This window comes from Petaurus breviceps, unplaced genomic scaffold, assembly GCF_028583685.1.
Source record: "Petaurus breviceps papuanus isolate PSGF00001 unplaced genomic scaffold, PetGlider_PUasm1.0 490, whole genome shotgun sequence".
Taxonomy (NCBI): Eukaryota; Metazoa; Chordata; class Mammalia; order Diprotodontia; family Petauridae; genus Petaurus; species Petaurus breviceps.
The window spans coordinates 26,793,983-26,809,385 of NW_027186352.1; positions in this window are offsets into that span (position 1 = coordinate 26,793,983).

Sequence of the window (15,403 nt, forward strand, 5' to 3'; positions counted from 1 at the left end):
TTGGATACATTCACTTTATTTGCACAAAAGTTTTTAATTTCATGTAATTGAAATTGTTCATTTTATTTCCTGTGATCCTTTCTATGTCTCATTTTGTCAAAAACTCCTTCCTTATCCATAGAACTGACATGCTCCCCAAATTTCCTTAGGATATCACCCTTTATGTCTAAATCATTTATTAATTTTGATCTTATCTTGGCACATAGTGTGAGATGTTGGTCTATGCCTAGTTTCTGTCAAACTGCTTTCCAGTTTCCCAACAATTCTTGTCAAACCAAGAGGTTTTGCCCCCCAAAGCTTGGATCTTTGAGTTTACCAACTACTGTTGGTAATTATATTTTATATAATTTATATAATATATATATAATTATATAATAAATATAGGATTACTATTGTCATTTAGTACTCTGTATTATGTACTTAATCTATTCTACTGATCCACCACTCTTTTTTTTTTTTTTTTAAAGCAATTGGGGTTAAGTAACTCGCTCAAGGTTATACGGCCAGTTATTTCTGGGTGTGGTGCTAAGTATCTGAGCCCGGATTTGATCCCAGGTTATCCTGACTCTGGGGCCGGTGCTCTTACTCACTGCACCACCTGGCCGCCCCCACCACTCTATTTCTTAATAAGTACCAGATTGTTTTGATGACTACCACTTTGCAATATACTTTTAACATCTAGTACTGCTAGACAGCCTTCCTTCATACTTTTAAAATAGATTCCTTTGTTATTTTTGCCTTTTTGCTCTTTCAGATGAATTTTGTTGTTATTTTGTCTAGCTCTATAAAATAATTTTTTGGTGGATTTTTGGCACTGACTAAGATTTGTGGTGTCATTTTATTATTTCAGCTCAGCTGGCCCATGAGCTATTAATATTTCTCCAATCTAGGTCTGTATTTGTGTGAAGTGTTTTATAATTGTATTGTAAGTCTGTTCATGTAGTCCTTGGTTTTATCTTGGCAGGTAGACTTGAGTATTTTATATTGTCTATAGTTATTTTAAATGGAATTTCTCTTTTTATCTCTTTCTGCTTGGTTTTGTTGATAATATAGAGAAATGATGATTTATGTGGATTTACTTTATATTCTATACTTCATTAAAGTTAATTATTTCAACTAGTTTTTTAGTTGATTCCCTAGGGTTCTGTAGGTAAACCATTATGTCAACTGAAAAGACTGATTATTTTGTTTCATATTCTAATGCCTTCAATTTCTTTCCCCCTCTTATTTTTATAGCTAGCATTTATAGAACAATATTGAGTAATGGTAGTAATGATGGACATCCTTGCTTCACCGATGATATTATTGGGAAGGTTTCAAGTTTATTCTAATTACAGATCTTGCTCTTGGTTTAACATAGATACTGCTTATTGTTTTAAGAAAGTCTCCATTTATTCCTCTGCTTTCTAGTTTTTTAATTGAAATGGGTATTGTATTTTTCAGAGGCTTTTTCTGCATCTGTTAATATAATCATGTGATTTCTGTTGTTTTGTTATTGATATAGCCAATTATGCTCATGATTTTCCTAATATTGAACCAGCTTTGCATTTCTGGTATAAATTCCACCTGGTCATAGTGTATGTTCTTTGTGATATATTGCTGTAATCTCCTTGCTAGTATATAATTTAAAAATTTTTATCGATATATTCATTAAGAAAATTGGTATATAGTTTTATTTATCTGTCTTTTTGCTCTTCTTGGTTTAGGTATCAAAACTATTAGGGTCATACAGGATGTGAACCTAGAATATCCAGATTTGAAATCCATTCACTAAGTCATATGACCTCTCAAAAAGGGGGGAGGGGCATTCAGACCTGAAATTTTAGGGAACTCCTGGTGAAGAAATCACTACCAATGCAATGCTCCAACTATTCTGCAACTTAAAATCATTGAGAATTGTCTGGGGACACTAAGAAGTCAAGTGATTTGCCAGCATCATAAAACCAGTATGTGTCAGAACTGAGAACAGGTCTTCTGATTCTGAAGCTGACTATCAACAAATCTATCAGTAAGCTCCTATTAAGGGCTAGCTATGTGTGAGACATTGGGATAAACTTTGGGGAAACAAAGAAAGAGCAAAAATAGCTCTTGTCCTAAGGGATATTCTACTCTCTCAAGTAAGCTCTCACCATATCTAGTCCTCATTTCCACTGGGGAAGAGACAACATATACAAAAAGGAAGATAAATAAATATAGAGTATGTGGAAGGTTGAGAGACAGACCTGATGGTAGCACAAGTTTAGAGAAAGATTCCTCTTTTAATTGTATCCTCAGGGGACCCCATTTCTGCTCTATCCAGTGCATCATGTAGCTTCTTGCTTTTCAGATAATACATGATAGTTACAATATTATATTGGGTATCCCATAAGTCTCTAATAATGCAGAATTCAATACATCCTGATACAGTACATATAAGGACTCCTTTGGTCTCTGGCTCCCTCTTGACCAAAACTGTTCCTCTCTTCCCTTGAAATTTGACCCAGAAGTTGGTATAGGCAATGGATTTGGTTTTGCATTCAGTGCTAGCACAGCAGTCCTTTGTAATCTCTTTCCAATCAGTTGCCAAGGCCCCCTACTATGTCTGGTTGGAGAGCACCCAAAGAAGCTGCCATTTCTGTCACCACCACCTAGTCCCATTACTAGTGTTTCATCCATGTGGACTCTGAATCAGCCTCCACCCTTGTGTCACAGATCTCTCTTTCTGACCTCTAAAGTTTTCTTGGGCTGGGTGAAATGTCTTACTCTGACTTTTTTGTGGGTTCTGACACTTCAGAATTTGATTTGTGGTGTCATTTTAAAATTGTCTGGACAGGAACATTGGGAGAGCTGAGAGTTGAGTTGAGACTACTCAACTGAGTGCTTTTCTTCCTCTGCCATCTTGGTTCTGCACCCAGAAGTCCAGTAGCCCCTCTTTATAAATAGCATCAGAACTAAAAATTGCAATGGAAATAACACTTGTTTTGGAGTAAGAGGACCTGAGTTCAAATCCACTGTCAGATATTACCTATGTGGCTCTGGGAAAATCACCCAACCTCTCAAGCCTTATGTTTTCTCTTCTATAAAATGAAGAGGATTTACTAGTTGGCTTCCAAGGTAGCTTTTGATGTCAAATATATGATTCTATGATCCTTGATTCCACTCTCACAGCAGTGTAACCCTTTTTCATTACCCAAGAAGAAATATACACCATGGTGTAATACACCATGTAATACACAAACTGGGAAATTAGTTTAACATACTAAAAAATGAGTGTTGTGAGACTATACATTTAAACATACCAAATATAATAGGTACAATAGACTTCTAAGGACATCTAGTACAACCCATATCTGAGAGGAATCTGTTCTATCAAATTCTCAACAAGTGTCTAACCTGCCTCTACTTAAAGACATCTAAAGAAGAGTAACCCACACCTTCTAGGAAGCCCACTCCATTTGTGGATAGCTCTAATTCTGAATTGGTTTTTCCCAGAGTCAAGTCTGAATCAACCTCCTGCAACATATACCCATCATTTCTAGTTCTGTTCTCTGGAACCAAGTAGAACTCTTCCACATAATAGTCCTTCAAATACTTGAAAGTATCCAAAGTCCTAAAGTTCATTTCAATTGCTCCTCAAGTTACAATTTTAAATTAAACCAATCCACACTTGTCCAACTCAGACACTCTGCTTCGAAGCTGAAAATTCAATTATGGAGGACGAGTAATTACTCTTACCTCACTGACATTCAGTATGCTTCAGAGGGGAATTCACAGTTCAGAATCTGGCAGCTGTTCCAAGACCTATTGCCGAAGTAAATCCCAAACTCAGGAAAACCTAGCCAGATGGCCAGATTGTATACCTGAAGGACCCCCAAGTATTGTTTCTTATATGCTTTCTCATTGGGAACAAGGTTCATGTATGCCATCTCCAACTCTGATTAATACCTCATTTGAACTCTTGTCTCCAAATTAGTATAGAATACCTTCCCATCACATTTTACATTTGGCTTTCAAGAGGGTTTACCAATCAACTGTACATTCAACAAACATTTACTAAGCACCTATTGTGTTCCGGGCACCCTTCTGAGTTCCAGGACAGATATAAAATTTATGTAAGTCAGGAGTTCTTAATCTTTTTGGGTCATGGTTAACCATGGTTAAGCATTTCCCCATTCTGCTTTTGCTTGTTATTGAGTCTTCATACCATTGGTGGGAAGAAGTCAGCAGAATAATGTGCCAGGAGGCCCACAAAATGTGCTGTTTTGGCTCTTGAGACTCAAATTATATATCATACATGCTTCAAAAACTGAGAACCTGATACAAGATGGAAAAGGAAGGATATGCGCTTTACTGTAAGACCTTTAGGTGTGGTAGGGAATGGTATGGTAGGGAATACAGAACTCATTGGCAAATCAGTGGTGATGCCATATTAAATCATCAGGCCCAGGGGTGGCCAGGTGGCTCAGCGAGTAAGAGCACTGGGTCCAGTGTTGAGAAGACCTGGAGATTGAATCCCGGGCTCAGACACTTAGCACCCACCCAGAAACACCTGGCCATGTAACCTTGAGCAAGTTACTTAACCCCAATTGCTTAGGGGTGGCCAGGTGGCTCAGCGAGTAAGAGCATCGGCTCCAGTGTCGGGATGACCTGGATCAAATCCGGGCTCAGATACTCAGCACCACACCCAGATATAACTGGCCGTGTAACCTTGAGCAAGTTACTTAACCCTGATTGCTTTAAAAAAAATCATCAGGTCCAAGTCTCAGGGCAGGTAGTCTGTTGCTCTGGTGGTTATCCCAAGGAGGTAATTGGATTGTGGATGCAACATTTCAGAGGTAGAACCTAGATGGCAGAAGTCTTCCCTGCTTGACTTTTGAGGCCTTGCTACCTCAGCCCAGTATGTAGAACTATAGCCCTGGCATGATTCCTTCTTAGAGTTTGTCTGGACACCCCCGATCCCATTATTATTTTTTGATGAGAAAAATGAGGTTCATAATGGTTAAATAATTCCACCATGGACACATACTTACTAAGTTTAAGACCTGAACCAAGGTGTTTCTAACTCTAAGTCCTGTATTCTGTTCATTATGTCATATTGAAAAGTTTATAAGTAGAACCTGGGTATTTGTTGGCTCCTTGAGGATGATTGTTTTTGTATCCTAGCTTCTAGTATAGAGCTCTATACATAAAAGATACTTAAATAATTCAATTGAGTTGAATTTTGAGGGCTGTTTAAAAATAGTTGTGGAATTTTAAAGGGGGTTCATGCCTTGGATAGGAATTTTACTAGATGATCATTGAGATCCCTTCCAATCTGAGTCCCCATGATCCTTTGACTGAGTAAGGCAGACAATAAAAATCTTATTCACAATTGGAGAGGCATTCTGTTTTATTTTGTGAATTGCAACTCTGGGAGTTTCAAAGATATGATCTCATCACATTGTCATAGGATCCCAACTTAGTGATGGAAGAGACCACAAAGACAATCCAACCCTTTCATTATACAGATGAGGAGCAGGGGTTGAGAAAGTTTAAGGGGTTTTCCCAGGGGTCACTCGGGGAATAAGTGGAAAAGCCAGGGTTTGATTCAGGTCCTCCTTCCACTGTCCATATTATTTCCTCTTATACCATTATATTCCTCCATACCATTCCTAAGGTATGAAAGTCTTCAGCAGGCTAAGAGGGAAATCAGTCTGGACTAGGCATTGGATTATGAGGGTTTAAATCTCAGCTCTGCAAATGCCAATCTGTACATTCTTTGGCTAGACAGAAAATCTCTCTGGGCCTCAGTTTCCTCATTTATACAATGTGAGTTCTGGAAAGCACAGTCTCTAAATTCCCTCCTAACTCTAACATTTTATGAAAAATGGGTCCTGCTTTATACTTTCATTTTTAGCCAAGGGAAAATGTCAAATTCAATTCTGATGAACAAGCCACATGTCAGATGCTAAATTCACAAAAAATAAAATGACTTCTTTTTGTCCTTGTAAAATGCAAAATCCATGATAAAATCCTTGGACCTTCCCTAGAGGTTTTCTCTCCTTTATATCAAACTTGTTAATTTAATTTATGATGTTCTTGTCCTTGGTAGCATCATTTCAGAACTCTCCCTGTCAAATTGGGCTATTCACTGATCCTTGAATGGTCCCCTCATTTGTCCAGCCTTTGTACCTTTGTTCATGATAATTCCTGTGCCTGGAATGTCATCCCCTCATATCTATATTGATGGTTATATACTGGGGAGTCATTCTTCAATTAGGTGGTAAGCCTGATGAGGGCAGGGATTTTTAATTTAATCTTTGCATGTTATCCAGTATTCAGCAGAGTGTTCTTTCATGTAGCTGCTAGTGCCACCGCCTCAAATTACTTCTAATTTATTTGACATATACTTATATATGTACATATCATACACCATAGTTGAATGTAAGCATCTGGAGGGCAGGGCCAATTTTACTTTTGCATTTTATTCAGAGGTCTTACCATGGTGCTGGAGGTAGAGTAGGTGGTTAGTAAATACTTGTTGATTGCTTGCTTGACAGGTGCCTCATAAAAGAATTTAGGAGTAGAAGTACAGAAAATGGTGAATATTATTCACAGGGATCCTAGAATTTAGAATCCTTTGGGCACTTTGAGATGATGTCCTTTACCCTTTTGATTTTCTTTTTTTCCAATTTATTTATTTATTTTTAGTTTTCAACATTCATTTCCACAAGATTTTGAGTTACAAATTTTCTCCCCATCTTTCCCCTACTCCCACCCCAAGATAGGAAGCCTACTGAATACTCCTTCCCCCAATTTGTTTACTCTTCTCATTTTACAGAGAAGGAATCTGAGGCCTAGAGAGACAAAGTGACCTGTCCAAGGTAGTAAGAAACAGAATCAGGATTTCCACCCAGGTCCTTCCACTCCAGACTCAGAACTCTTTCCACAGGTGGGTCGGGTCAGGTAGAGCATCAGGAGCATTTCCAAATGTTATACTTGGATATATTTGAACATAATCCCATACACTCAGACTCACACTCCAATCATGTTTCTAACATCTCTTACATTCTTCTCTCAAACTCAATCTGAACTTAAGTTTGAGTTGTTATTATTATGTTTGCCTTTTTGGAGGGGGGAAGGCAGGGCAATTGCCCAAGATCACACAGCTAGTAAGTGATAAGTGTCTGAGGCTGGATTTGAACTCAGGTCCCCCTGACTCCAGGGTCAGTGGGTGCTCTATTCACTGTACGACCCAGCCACTCCTTGAGTTAGAACTATTATTTAGAACCTCCAGCACTTAGCAGTAGGCTTGGCACATAGAAGGTCATTAACAAATGTTTATTGAGTGACTGATTGAAGATTGCAGTACTTTTACCAGGAGCGGTTGTTTCATTCTTCTTATTTATATCCTTTGTACCTAGTAAAGTGCCTGCCACATAGTAGGCACTTAATAAATGCCTGTTGATTGAATGCTTGATTCTCACTTTGGACCATATAAGAGCCAATAACTAACATTTATGTAACACCTTCTATGTGCCAGACACTTAATAATTATTATCTCATTTGATCCTCATAATAGCTTTGACAGGTGATACTATTATTCCCATTTTACAGATGAGGAAACTGAGGCAAGCAGAGGTTAAGTGACTTACCCAGGATCACAGAGCTAGCAAGTGTCTGAGGCTGGATTTTAACTCAGATCTTCCCTATTCTAGGCTCAGTGCTCTGTGTACTGCACTATCTACCATGTTTCCCCGATAATAAGACCTACCCCGAAAATAAGCCCTCCCCTTACTGTGTAAGATTCCTCTAAAATAAGCCCTCCCCCAAAAATAAGCCCTATTGAGATTGCTACTGTAGTGAAGGTGATCCACTGCACTACACGCTACATTACGGTACCCTCTGTATGCACTGTCTCCCCCCCCGGGTGAAACGCACGCCGCGCTCCGAGCTGCATCCAATCAGAGCTGCAGAAGTGAGCGCGTCATCCTGTTCTTCCCCAGTGATTTGCTTATTGAATAAAGGTACATTTTTTTGTTCACATTTACCTGTTTATTAAAATTGCTGTCAATGTTCATTAAAATAAGCCCTCCCCTGAAAATAAGCCCTCTGGTGTTTTTCTGTCCAAAAAATAATAAGACAGTGTCTTATTATCAGGGAAACACGGTAGCTACTGCTAATATAAGATGTATAATATAGTCAAATAGACCTATCTTGGAAACCTCAGGTCTTTCAGTGATGCTGTTTCTATACTCTCAAAGAGTCTGAAGATGTTTCTACAGGTTAGGAGAATGCTAATGCTCATGTTTAATTACATATCAAAACTGTCTTAGCAATAGTGATTTACTTGATGTGGGAAAATGATGAAGTTTAAGTGTAATTTTAATTTGATTCAGATGTTAAATATGGGGTCTATTACTGACATTATCTTGACTGGAAGCTGGGAGGGAGGAAAGGAAGGAGGGAGAGAGAAGGGGTGGAGGGGGGAGTAGAATATGGGGGAGAGAGATTGTTGATGCAGACATAATAGAAGAATTGAACCCTTAACTTCACCATTGCCAGTCCTGAAAATATACATAGAATTTTTTTTGTGTTTTAAAAAAATTAAATTAAATATTTTAAAATTAACAAAGCATTTCTCTCTCCCATATTATCCCATTAAAAAAAGAAAAACAAAACTTTTTTTTAAACAAATACTCATATTCATGCAAGGCAAATTCCTATGTTGACCATGCCAAAAATGTATATTTATTCAATCACATCTCTGTTAGGAGGTGCATAGCATTCTTCATCATTAATCCTCCAATGATTGATGATTGAGATCATCAAGGTCAGAGTTCTTAAGTCTTTTATAATTTTCCAATTTCTTAGTGGGCAACAAGAATGGAATATGTTGGTTGAAATCAAGCTTTCTATGTCAGATGCAATGTGTTAGCCATTCTTCATATTTATCTGCATAGAGGGTAGACCAAAGAGTGACTGAACCCAATTAAATTATTCCATACTTTCATTAAATGCTTTATCAAAAGAAAAGTAGGAAGCCAAGAACATTGAGGTGACACAATTTTCCAAAGGTTGTACAAGATAGTGAACTGCAGAGCTCAAACCCAGGTCCAGAGACTCTAAATTGCATTCTTTCCACTGAATCAATTCTGTCTCTCTACTTTTTCCTTGCATCAGGATAGATGCAAAGTGCTGCATAATTTGTGAACTGATTCTGTCTGTGTCTTCCAAAATGTTTCCAAATTAGAAGGGACATGAATGACAGATCCTTTATAATTCCAAAGGAAGGACCAGTAATGAAATAGAAGGATTAGAAGGGAAATAAAAGGAACAGAGGAAAGAAGAATTTTTGTAAGAACTGAGTTAATATTGTCATTTTTATTGTTTACCCATTTCTTCATGAATAATAGTCTGTGTTATCCTACTTGCTATTGGAAATAAAGTGAAAAAATTCTGGGATCAAATCCTGTCTTGGACACTTACTATGTATCTCTGATCAAATAATTTAACTTCTCTGTGCCTCAGTTTCCTCATCTTTAAAATGAGATGGTGGTCATAACAACTTCTGAAGTCCCTTCCAGATCTAAATGTATGATCCCATGAGAAATATTTCAATTTTGTTTAATACTGTAATTAAATCCACATCTTTCTAGGAGGCATGATCACTTTCTATTTTTCTCTTAGAGTATTAAAACATGTTTCATTTTACTTGAAGAAGAATGTGAAAGCCCATACTTTATAGTAATTTTGAAATTACAAGGCTCTTTACTCAGGACACCTTGCTCCATGCTCCCTGGACAAGGTGAGAGTAGCTGTTAGGGAACTGTCCTTAGTGCTGAAAGTTTTTAGAGAGAAAGGCTAGAATTTTATACCTGTCAACAAAAGGGGTAGGAAAGCAACTCCAAAAAAATTAGAAACGAAAGAACCAAACCTACAAATTACTAATTAAACATAGTATTTAGAGCTAAAATGAATTTTTGAGATAAATTTATAAATGGAGAACCTCTCTGAAGCCCAGAGAGTGAAAGTTGTCATACAGACAATAACAATTTGTATTTGATCTTCACTTTGGGGACTTTCTTTCCACTAATACTTTTGACAAGATTCATAAATGGTACATTAACTAGAAGCTATGTAGGATAGTGGGTGAAGCACTAGATTGGTGTTAGGATGACCTGGGTGTGAATACTATATAACTTATTGAATTGAATATTACATAATGGACATATACTAGCTTGATGCTCTTTGGCAAGTAATTTCACTTCTCTGGCTTTCATTTTCTTGCTTCATGAAAAGAGAGGGTTGTACTTAATCTCTCAGGTTCACTCTAGCTTTAATTCTATGATTCTATGGATCTATAGTTAATAATAATGATTCTGTGACTTGGAATCAGGAGAAGTGAGTTTGAATTGTGAATTTGCCACTTAATATCTTTGTGACTTCCCTGGGCCTCGATTTCCTCTTCTGTACAATAAAGGGAGCTAGATTAGATGGCATTTAAGAACTTTTTCAACTCTAACAAGTTCTCTTGATTCTATATTCACTTGTAAAGTCCTTTAAAAAGGGACAGAAGGTACTAGGAAATAGGGGAATCAGGAAAGGCCCTTGTGTTCTATCAGTTTCAAAATGATATCAAGAAAAATCAAGGAAGGCTACTATTACTTTGAGTGGATGGACCTTTTGTGGCAAATGTTTTTGAGGACATGAACAAGAGTCACAGGGGATAGGCAGACTGGATTTTGGAATCTACATCAATGCAGGGAATATCTGCAGTGGTGAAAGCACAGATCCATTTGACCCAATTCCTGAGCACAAAGTCTGGCACATACCAAACATTGATCAATGTTTGTTGAATTGAATTGGTACAAAATTAAGCCAAAGAGAAGAATAAAGAAGTGGTCTCTAAGGTAATTTCTAGCTCAAATGATGTTTCTATGATTCTAAATATTTATTGACCAAAGATGTGCTTAAGTGCTATTGAACCCCAGGAAGACAAGGTCTCTGTATATAGAACTAACAATCTTTTTTTAGAGAGCTAAAGCTTAAAGTATTACCTAGGAGGAGAAACTGAATACTGGATAAAAATACATTATGTATAATACATTGATGTGGTTTGCATGCGCATGTGTGTGTGTGTGTGTGTGTGTATGTGTATGTGTGTGAGAGAGAGGCAGGCATCATGGTATAATGAAAAGCACAACATTTGGAATCAAAGGACCTGGGTTTAAACCCCACATATGCTATTGAGCACCTTTGGGCTCTTGATTAAATAAATCACTTTGCCTCTGAGCTTGAATTTCCTTACATGTAATAATAATAATTGTAATATTAGTGAAAATAATTAATATTTATATGGTATTTAAAAATTTACATTCACTATCTAATTAGTTCCTGCAAAACTCTGTGAGACACATTCTAACACAATTATTGTCCTTATTTTAGTGATGAAGAAACAGTTTCAGAGAGGCAAAATAAATAAGACAGGTAATAAAGCCAGTAAATAAAGTAAAATAAAAAAATAAAAGCCAGCTGAGGAATGCAGGCCTTCCAGAATTAAGAAACATTTATTAAATATCTACTATATTCCAAGCACTGTGCTAAGCATTGAGTATACAAAAAATGGAAAAGACAGGGGCGGCTAGGTGGCCCAGTGAATAGAGCATCAGCCCTGGAGTCAGGAGGACCTGAGTTCAAATCCAACTTCAGACACTTAACACTAGCCGTGTGACTTTGGGCAAGTCACTTAACTCCAATTTCCCTGCCCTCCTCCCTCCCCAAAAGCCAAAAAATGCAAAAGACAGTCTCTGCCTTTCAGAAGCTCACAATCTAATGTAATCATGCTCTAATAGTCACCTTCTCTTGGATCATCTGTCCTATCTAGGCTTTTGTGACTCTACTTTCTCTTGGTCCACACTGTTGAAAGATCAAGAATAAAATTTGAGAAAAGACTATTCGATTTGGCAATAAATAGATGCCTGGCAACTTTGAGAAAAGAAGTTTCAGGATAATGTTGAGGTCGGAAACCAGATTGCAGAGGATTTATAAGAGTGAGGAGAATTGAAGTGGGAGTACTGAGTGTGAACTTGTGGGTGAGAAGGTAAAAAATATTACCATCACCAGGTATAGTTAAGATGGAGGAGAGAAGTAATGAGAATTGAGTTGACTAAGGAACTGAGGAATAGGAGTATTTGAAGGAATATCAGTATGTGTAAAGTCCCTTAGTATGAGGAAAGGAGTGATAATGGAGAAAGAGATATAAGTCAGGCACTAAACTCATTGAGGAAGGAAGAAGAATGTCCTGGAGTTCAAAGAGAACAGCCACTGTGATCTAGATTGTGTGATAAATTTGGGCAGCATTAGCCTGACAGAAAGAGAGGCTACTGAATAATGATGGTAGAGACAGAATCTGAACATGGCCACAAGGAGCGAGGAGAATGGTAATGAACCAGTAAAGGGGACTGCGAAAAAGTGGTCAGAAGGGTAGGAGGAGAACCAGGAGAAAATACTCCCCTTCCCCATGACTAGTAAGGTGAAGGATATGAATGAATGTGCAGCTAGGAATTGGAAGGGTTGTGTGGGAAGCACCAGGAGGGCACCAGGTTTCAGTTAATGAAATAAGATGGAAGGAGTGAGAAAGGAAGAGGTTTAGGATAAAATAAAGTTTGGTAATTATGAAGCAGGCATTCTGGAGGGCATAGTGGAAGAGGCAGGTAGATCTGGAGCTTTGCATTGTGGGAGTTGGGGTTAGGTGGACAGAGGAGGGAGCAGATAGTTGGGAATGGAGAACAGTGTTTGTATAGTGGCAGAAAGGAGTTGAGAATCATTGAAGAGGGAGAGTACAAGGGACTGGGAGTATTCTAATTAATGAAAAATGAGCCCAAACAGAGTGGTTGGAGAGGGATCTCTTGATGGAGGCATTTGATTAGACTGTCCAAAGTCTTCCCTTGGGGCCCAACTACATGAGAGCTGGTATTGCATCTAGGGAAGGCACAGTTGGAGAAATCCTGAGCTGACACTCTTTGTACTCATTTCCTTTTTTCCTTCTTTCTCCCCAAACTAATTTTTCAAGTGCAGCCAACCCCCTTCTATCCTTTTTCTTCTCATCAAAAAGAGTATAAGAGTGAAAAAGGCTAAGGGTTTTGAGATTTGACCCTTGCTATTCGTCCAGGAGTAGGTTTGTTTCCCCATTATCCAAGATAACTCTTAGAACTTAAACTCTAAGGAATCCTAGAAACCACGTAGCTCTAACCCCTCCTTGTAGATGAAGAAACTGACATTCAGAGACATGAGATGACTCGGCCAAAGTCTCTTTGGTGAGCTGGAGAACTAGGCTATGAGGTCAGTATTCCTGCATCTATAGCCCAGTGATCTTTCCCCTTTTATTATGAATAACTCAGAAGGCTTTGCAAAGTGTTCATAAAACTTTCAAAGTCTCTTTTTGCCCAGTGCTAATGATATCTAGGAGTTTGTTGCATTTTCAAATACATTATTCATGGTTGGTCTGAAATGTATAATGCATGCATTTCCTCTGATTTTGCTATGTGATTTACCTGTGTTGTCTCTGAGAAACTGCATTACCCAGAGCATGAATAAATACCTCTCCTCTAAATACTTCAGTAAGAGCTCTTTCCATTTCTGAAGATCTCTGGACATTTTACTTGTATAACTTTATCTCTTTTCTCCAAACTTCTTCAGCCTGAAGTTAAAAGAGACACTTCCATTCTAATAGTCAAGAAATATGAAATGCAGAGAATATAGAGAATATGTATATATATATATATATATATATATATATATATATATATATATATATAATTTTCCCCTGAGTTAAGGGCTCTTCAGTGACCCAATAGGCCATGGACTGAAACAGCTCTCCCAGCATACTGCTCACTAAAGTGATCAAGGATAGACATGTGCCAATCACACAATCCTAGATCAGGAGCTGGAAATCACTGCAAAGGGCACCAATCCAAGACCCTCATCTTAAGGATGAAGGAACTGAAACCCAGAAAAGGTCATGTGTTCAAAGTCACACAGGGAATCCTGAAAAAGAATTTGTTGAGTGTCTACTCTGGGTGGCTACATAGTGCCCTGGAAGAAACATTCGTATTGGAGGGAGACCTAGAGTTCAGCTGGGGTCCAATGCCTGAAAAGCACTTCTTTTACAAATCTCTCTCTCTTATACAATCCTTATATTCCCTTCAAAGACCACCTTGTACACGAAGCTCTTTTTAATCTCCCCAATAATTAATGTTCTTGCAATTACTTTATTTTGTTCTTGACAACATTTTGCATTTCATCTATTTTGTGTTTAACTCTTTACATGTGTGGTAGAATGTCAGCTCCTTGAGACCAGGACTATTTCTTCTTCACCCTCCTTCATACTCCAAGCACTTAGCACAATGTTTGGCCCATAGTAGGCACTTAGTAAATGTTTATTGAATTGTATTGTTCCTAAGGATACCATGAATGGAGCTTCAGAACAGATGATGAAAATATAGACTGTTAGCTGTATAGGAAAAATCTAGTCCCTCCACATGTGCCCTTAATGTCATTGCTTTTTTCCATTTATGACTATGCTCCATCAGTCATCCCCACTCTCTTTCATGTATATTTAATCCCTCCCATTCTACTAGCTCCTTCTCTGTAGTCCACAAACATTTTCAAGTCTCTCTGTAATAAAGTAATTTTCCTTTGATCCTGCCACTCCCTCAAGCTGTCACCCTTCCTCTTTTTGCCCTTCACTGTCAAATTTCCTAAAAAAATTAGCCTATACTCCCCTCTCTACTTCCTCACTACTCAGTTATTTTTCCTTAACATTTTGCACCCTTTCTTCTATTTTCCTCACTATATTGAAGCAGCTCTCTCCATGGTTACCAATGACCTTTACCAATGACCTAAGTTCAATGACATTATTTTCTCATTCTTTTTTTTAAGCAAGGCAATTAGGGTTAAGTGACTTGCCCAAGGTCACACAGCTAGTAAGTGTGGGAAGTGTCTGGGGCTGGATTTGAACTCAGTTCCTCCTGACTCCAGGGTTGGTGCTCTATTCACTGAACCACCTAGTTGCCCCCTTTCTTTTCTCATTCTGAATTTCTCTAACCCTTAGTTTCTTTACCTACAAAGTTATTTGCTTTTCAGCTCTAAGTTCTGTGACCCTTATCCTATCTTAGAATGTTTTAAATTGTGGACCAATCTTTCCTGGACAAACTCTCTCTGGTGGTTTTCAAGATCTCTAACTTTCTTGACTTTCATGCCTCTCCTTCAATCTCTCTGACAACTTCATCTGTATCTTATTCCCTGTCTGCTCATTCTCCTTAAACAGGGGCATCTTGCAAGATTCTGTTCTTGATCAGATTCCTTTCTCTATACTTTCTCCCTTGGTGGCCTCTCGTTCTCATGGATTCATCATCACATCTATGCCTATAACTCATAATCT